The sequence below is a fragment of the Zosterops lateralis genome, assembly GCF_965231275.1.
Source record: "Zosterops lateralis genome assembly, chromosome: 7".
NCBI classification, from domain to species: domain Eukaryota; kingdom Metazoa; phylum Chordata; class Aves; order Passeriformes; family Zosteropidae; genus Zosterops; species Zosterops lateralis.
In genome coordinates, this window is record NC_139767.1 from 38,141,658 (window position 1) to 38,148,759 (window position 7,102).

The following is a 7,102-nucleotide window of genomic DNA, read 5'->3' on the forward strand; positions in this document are numbered from 1 at the left end:
GAAGGGAAGGGAAGGGAAGGGAAGGGAAGGGAAGGGAAGGGAAGGGAAGGGAAGGGAAGGGAAGGGAAGGGAAGGGAAGGGAAGGGAAGGGAAGGGAAGGGAAGGGAAGGGAAGGGAAGGGAAGGGAAGGGAAGGGAAGGGAAGGGAAGGGAAGGGAGCTCCCCAGCTGTGCCCCCATGGGCCGTGTCCCTCCCTCAGCAGAGGCCACCCCGCTGCCATGGCCATCTCCCATTTGCCCTCTTTGGCACGTCTCTGCGGTTAATGATGCTTTAGTGTCGCAACAAATGGTCCATTCAAGGTTTTGCCTGTGGGGTCCAGAGTATTAATTAGACTAAATTGGTTGGGTACTAAAAAGCCGCCTGCAATTTGGAGATAAAGTGCTGTGGTTGCAGGGCGGGTGCAGGGGGCCCATAAGAGATCCTTTAATCGGTTTTATTGTGTGCTCCTAAAGCAGCACAGCTGGAATATGGATGTCAGCTCTAAGTGAGAAAGCCTCCACCACTATTCACCTCCTCAGAGCCCGGGCAGCTGCTATGAAATATCAATTTGCCCATGACAAACGTTCGGATATTTTCCCTTTTGTTAATGGAAGCAGGTTTTGCTGGCAGGGCACAGCCCGTGGCTCGTTCAGAGCCCATTTCAAAGCTCAGGGCAGAGCATCTCCAGCAGCTCCAGCCACCCTTGTCCCACCACTGCCAGAGCCAACGGGACGGGAGGAGCCTGTGGTGGGAGATGGGGAGAGGAATAATGCCTGGAGCCCCCCTCGGACAGACCTGGCTGTTCTCCTCTAGTAACACACCGTGAAATATTCCTCTTTTTGGAGAGGTGGCTGCAGTTTGTGCAGTGAATTAAACATGGTCATTTCTGTATATACTCAGTGCATTGTTTAACTCAGGACCAGGAGGGGCAGTGACCCCTCTGCTCACCACGGGAGGTGGCTGAGGCTCCAGCCTTGGCTCCTGCTCCTTTCCACCATTTCCACCCAGAAAAGAGCAGAGCAAAGACCCAGGAGCAGGTGTTTAGGAGAACAATTTTATGTGGATACTTTGGCATTGGGGGATTCAACACTTGGTGAATCAGGCAGGAAAAGAGCCCCCTCATGAGCCTCATGAGGTTCTCCTCTGAGCATGGAGCAGAAACAGCATCTCCCAAGCTCATGAGGCTGTTGGGAACCTCCTGGCTGAAAAACCCCACAATTCCTGAATCCCCCATGGTCAATGAGAGATGCGAAACCTCTGGAAGGGAGACACCAGCTGTGATTTCTGAGCTGCAGCAACCCACAGGTGAGAAATGAGTCACTGCTCTCTGGAATAGAAGGGTCTGACCCCAAAAAAATCATAACCACCTGCACCCATGGTCTGTTTGCTGCACGCCAGGGAAAGCCCACATCAGAGGCATTTGGCATTACCTTCCCCTGATCCCTGGCCACTGGTCCCTGTGTCCTGGAGCTCCTCTGGTCCCTGCTGTGGTGTCCCAACGCTCTCCTCTCGCTTTTCTTGGGGAAACACAAAGCACAAGACACGGGCTGATGGAGCAATTAGCGGTGACAGTCAGCTTTTAATGGCTGCAGGTTTTCAGAGCAGATTTAGAATTGTTCATTTCTTTAGTTATGAGCTTTTCATTGCATCCCTCAAATGTTTCCCAGATTCCGGAATACTCCAGATCGCTGTTACAGCTACCACGGATTAGAAATTCTGACTAACACACAGCACATCCCGTTATCCATCAGGCTACAGACAAACCAGAACTTTCCTCTCCCCACACTCAGAGACAGGCAGCCCCATTCCATACCTTGGCATCGCTTCTCCCCAGCAAAATTCTCAGGAGTGATGTCCTCTGATGGTGAATTCCTATTCTCCTCCAGATTCTCCTCTGCAGGTGAAGTGTCAGGGCTGGTTTCCGCGTTTGCATACGGGACTGTCCCGATGGATTTTGCGATTTCCCCAGTGCTGTCGATGGCCTGGAGTGGGCCGTCCTGCAGGGGAACGCTCCCGTTGCAGGCGGGCATGGTGGTGACCGCGGGGACCTCTTCTGTCATACTGATGGCCCTGCCGTGCCCTCCTCCTCCTCCTCCTCCTCCTCCGGGGCCCCGCTGCTCCCCGGGGTGGGGAGCTGCTGTCAGCCCTTTTCCCCGGGCTCTGGTCCCCTGCGAGTGGCCCTGGCGTGTCCCCCGTGCCGAGCCCGCAGCATCCGCCGTGCCCGGGGCTCGCCGGCCCAGTCAGCGCCTCCCCTGCGGCCCCGGCTCTGCCCGTTGCATAATTAAACTCACCATTATGATTTACATAAACAAACAATCTGAAGCAAGGAGGCTTTTGTCCCGGCGCGGAGAGCGGGGCTGCGGGCATGTCAGCCCCGCGGGGATAAACAGGAGTTTGTGCTCGGGCACAATGGCCCTTTGTGTCCCCGCGGCCACAGGGACGGCCTTTGTTGGGAGCCCTGATCCCCGCGGGGCGAGCACCTTCCCCAGAGCCGGACACATAACCCGCTTAACATTCCCCACCGCGTTCGCACCGGGGAGACTGGCTGGGGGGGAACTTGTGTGGGTGAACCTCACTGGGGATAATCGTCACTGGGGATGAACCTTGTGTGGACGAACCTTGTATAGGTGAACCTCACCTGGATGAACCTCACATGGATGATACTCGCCTGGATGAATCTCTCCATGGATGAACCTTGCATGGATGAAACTCATATGAATGAACCTTGCACGGATGAACCTCACATGGATGAACTTTGCATGGATGAAACTCACATGGATAAACCTCAGTAGACAATCCTCACAGTGGATGATCCTCACTGGGGATGAACCTTACCATGCATGAACCTTGCCTGGATGAAACTCACATGGATGAACCTCACGTGGATGAATCTCACCGTGGATGAACCTTACTATGGATGAACCTTGCATGGATGAAACTCACATAGATGAACCTCACCATGGATGACCCTGGCTGTGGATGATCCTCACTGTGGATCAACCTCGCCATGGATGAACCTCATATGGATGAAACTCACATGGATGAACTTTGCTGTGGATCAACCTGACATGGATGAACCTCACCATGGATGAATCTCACCATGGATGAACCTCATATGGATGAAACTCACATGGATGAACTTTGCTGTGGATCAACCTGACATGGATGAACCTCACCATAGATGAATCTCACCATGGATGAACTTTGCATGGATAAAACTCACATGGATAAACCTCATAGTGGATGATCCTCACTGTGGATGAACGTCACCATGAATGAACCTTGCATGGATGAACCTCTCCATGCCCTGGGGCACAAAAGGCACATTTTGCCCTGTGGGGAGCAGCCCCAGCAGTGGGATGGGCACAGGCTCCCATACAGCAAAGGGTCACAGCCCCAGCAGTGGGATGGGCACAGGCCCCACATACAGCATGGGGTCACACTGTCCACCCACACCTGGCCATGGTCCCACACAGCCAGCACTGCTCAGAGGGGCCACAGCTGCCCCTGGAACCCTGTGGGTGTCCCAGGCCAGGCTGGATGGGGCTTGGACACCCTGGGATAGTGGGAGGTGTCCCTGCCCACGGCAGGGGTGGAACAGGGAGAGCTTTAGGGTCCCTTCCACCCCAAGGCATTCCAGGATTCTCTCAATATATAACTCTCAGTCAGACCTCGGGCTGGCAGGATCCAGAGGGGAGCGTTTTGCAGAGGGGAGCTGGAGAATCACCAGAGCAGCACTGGGGCATTTCTGACCGTGACTGAACTCATCTCAACCCTGGTGCCCAGAGCCAGGTTTACATAACAGTGTAATCTCCTGCTGTGAATGACATTCTGTGTTTGCACAACACAACATTTCTGGTATCTTTGGGCTTTAGGGTTTGGAAATCCTCTTGTGGAGTTCAGCCCCTGATTAGAAATGGACCCAAAGACTTTGCACTGCTTCTATTCATCTCCTGAGTTTGTGCCTTTAAACCAACAAGTTTTCGTTATTGTTTTAAAATGAGTTTGGTGTGATTGGTTTACAAAATCCATCCTCTGCTGGAGAGCTTTGTCCAGGAAAAGTGAATGATAAGGTTTGGACATGAGCTGACAACGGGCAGGGGTTGGTGCCCTCAGATGGAGAGGCTGAGCACCCAGCAAGGTCTGGGGACTGCAGAGGGTTCCTTTCTGTTATCACAGAACCACAGGGCCATTTGGGCTGCCCCAGCACCCCCACAGGGCTGCAGGAGGAAAAGGCAGCTCTGGGTTCTTCCCACCACAGGCAGCTGTTCGTAACCAGCTGGGCAAAACCACCTCTCAAGGGCAGGGAAGCATCCCTCCTGCACAAACCCCACCGGGTGGATTTCTGCCTCCTCAAGCTTTTAAAGATGAAAAAGCTTCATTGCCCAGTCTGGTGTGGATTTCTGCCTCCTCGAGCTTTTAAAGATGAAAAAGCTTCATTGTCCAGTCTGGTGTGGCACAGCCGGAGCTGGATGTGACACCACTGAGAGCAGCTGGTCCCTGCCAGGAGCACCGGGCTCACTCCGGCTCTGCCTGCGGATAAAGTGTGAGTTCTGAGGCTTTGCAGGTCAGACTCGGCTGCCCTCGATAACCCCGTGTGGGACCTGCTCAGAGCCCCGAGGGCTGGGTGTGAGCAGCGGCTGCCCGGGGAGCACAACCCCGGCCCTGGGAAAGGAAGTGCTGGGTGTGGCTGCGGGAACCGGCCCCGCAGAGCAGCCGGAGGGAGCAGCTCCAGCATCGCTGCTGTGGGGCAGGATGGGACCTGAGAGCAGCACCAGCACCCCTGGCTGTGGGGCAGGATGGGACCTGAGGGGCAACACCAGCATCCCTGGTGTGGGGCAGGGTTGCACACAGGAGGCAGCAGCACCAGAATCACTGGTGTGGGGCAGGAAGAGGCAGCACCACCATCCCTGGTGTGGGGCAGGATGGGATCTGAGAGCAGCACCAGCATCGCTGCTGTGGGGCAGAATGGGACCCAGGAGCAGCACCAGCATCCCTGGCTGTGAGGCAGGAAGAGGCAGCACCAGCATCCCTGGCTGTGGGGCAGGAAGAGGCAGCACCAGCATCCCTGGCTGTGGGGCAGGAAGAGGCAGCACCAGCATCCCTGGCTGTGGGGCAGGATGGGACCCAAGAGGAGCACCACCATCCCTGGTATGGGACAGGAAGAGGCAGCACCACCATCTCTGGCTGTGAGGCAGGATGGAACCCGAGGGGCAGCACCACCATGCCTGGGCTCTGGGGCAGGATGGCACTCAGGAGGCAGCACCTGGTGGAAGGGTCTGGGCAGTGGGCAATGCTCAGCCGAGCAGTTAAGTTGCTTTGGAAGGTTCATCAAATTAATTGAAATGTTCTGTTTAAAGTCCAGTTGCATTCAGCGAGGACCAGCTGCACTTTCCTCTGCAGTCAACTTGTGTTACCCCCTCAGCCCCTGGGGGACAAGCAGAGAAAGGGTTCCATTGGCTGTTGGGAGCTCTCCAGTCCCCCCAACATCCCTGTGATCAGTGAGAACTCCTCTGCTGCTGGTGGCCAGAGCACACGGAGCCAAACCCCAGCCCCTGGTGTCCTGTCCTGTGCTGCCTGTGCACCCGCCCAAAGTGCTCTCTGCAAGGAGAAATACCACTGTAAAAAGCTGTTGCAGTTTTCTTTCTTTGGCACTTTGGCGGGGCTGTGAGCTCCCTCCTCCCCCACAGGCTGGGGCACAGCAGAGCTCGGTGCTCGTCACCCACATCCTGTTTGTGACCGTGGCTGGGAACGTGCCCTGCTGTCATCTCACAGCCCCAAAGTGTGCTCTCACCCTGCTGGGAGGGCATCACTTGTTCACCCTGTCTGGAGTCTCTGGGCTGTTCAGGCTCCTCCAGCCTTTCCACACTCGCAGGAAGTGCCTGTATCCCAAACTGTGGCAAATTAACCTTTCATACCAAAAGGAATCCCACCTTTGGACTGTAAAGCTGCAATAATTGAGGGTCCCTTTCTCAGTGCTGGAGCTGTCCATTTCCTTCGGGCACTACAGCAACTCTCACCAGATATTCTGGTTTTTTCTGCCCCCAGTTGCTCTTGGACACCCCAACATCTGCCTTTAACTCAACATTTTGGCCAAACAGAAAGAATCTCTGATTTATTTTCTCCAGCTCCCCTGATCATCCTCCACCTCCCCTGACTTCCCTCCAGGTCCCCTCAGTTTCCCCAGAGATGTGCCATATTTCCAGCTAATTAATCCTTTCCACAGAAATTACAGGGACCGGTGCTGACTCTCCTGTCCTAGCAGTGCTCATGAATTAGAGAAGTTTTGGGAACAGATTGTTTTTGTTTGGAGCTCATCTGGGAGGGAAGCTATTGGATTTGTCCTGTGGTCTGTGAGAAGCCTGGCACAGCAGAACCCGAGGGCACAACTGCACAGGCTGCCCGGGCAACAGGAGAATGAGTCACACAGTAAAATGCTTCCAGTTGTATTTGAAAAACATCATTAGGCTGCTCAGGCTGAACAAACAGCCTGTTTCTATGTACTGAGAGGGAGAGAAAAATCTCTCTTTCTCTTCACATCTGTGCCCGTGGTTATTGAAGCCCAGTTCACACGTGCTCTTGTGTGATCCTTACTGCCTGAAGCCTGTCCTGGAGGAATGTGAGCGGGTGTGGAGTGCTGAGAGCAGCGGGAACACAGGACTGAGGGGTGGCTCCTGGAGCCCCCGGGGCACTGCTGGACAGGGACCCCAGCACAGCACTGCAGGGGTGTCCCTGAATGCCACCAGCCTGCCAGGGCAGAGCAATCCTGCTCAGCCCTGCAGGACAACCCTCTGCCTTTCTTCCCTCTTGCCTTGGAGAGGTCAGGTCTGTGGGACACACAGAACTGCTCTGGGCAGAGGAGTCTGGGGGCATGTCCACACTCAGGAGGGTCCTTTCCACCCCAAATCCCCTGGAATGAGACAGCCTGGCAAGACTTTGAATATCAGCACCTGGCAGAGCCTGCAGCTGGTCAGATCAAACCAGTCCTGGGTTATCAGACAGTTTGTCCAGGATGCAAACCTGCCATTGCAGAACACCCCTGCCCAGGGTCTCTGCCACGAGCTCCAGGCTCCCTCCTCTTCCCAACGGGACTCTGCAACTGGTTTTAGTAGAAGCATTCATTT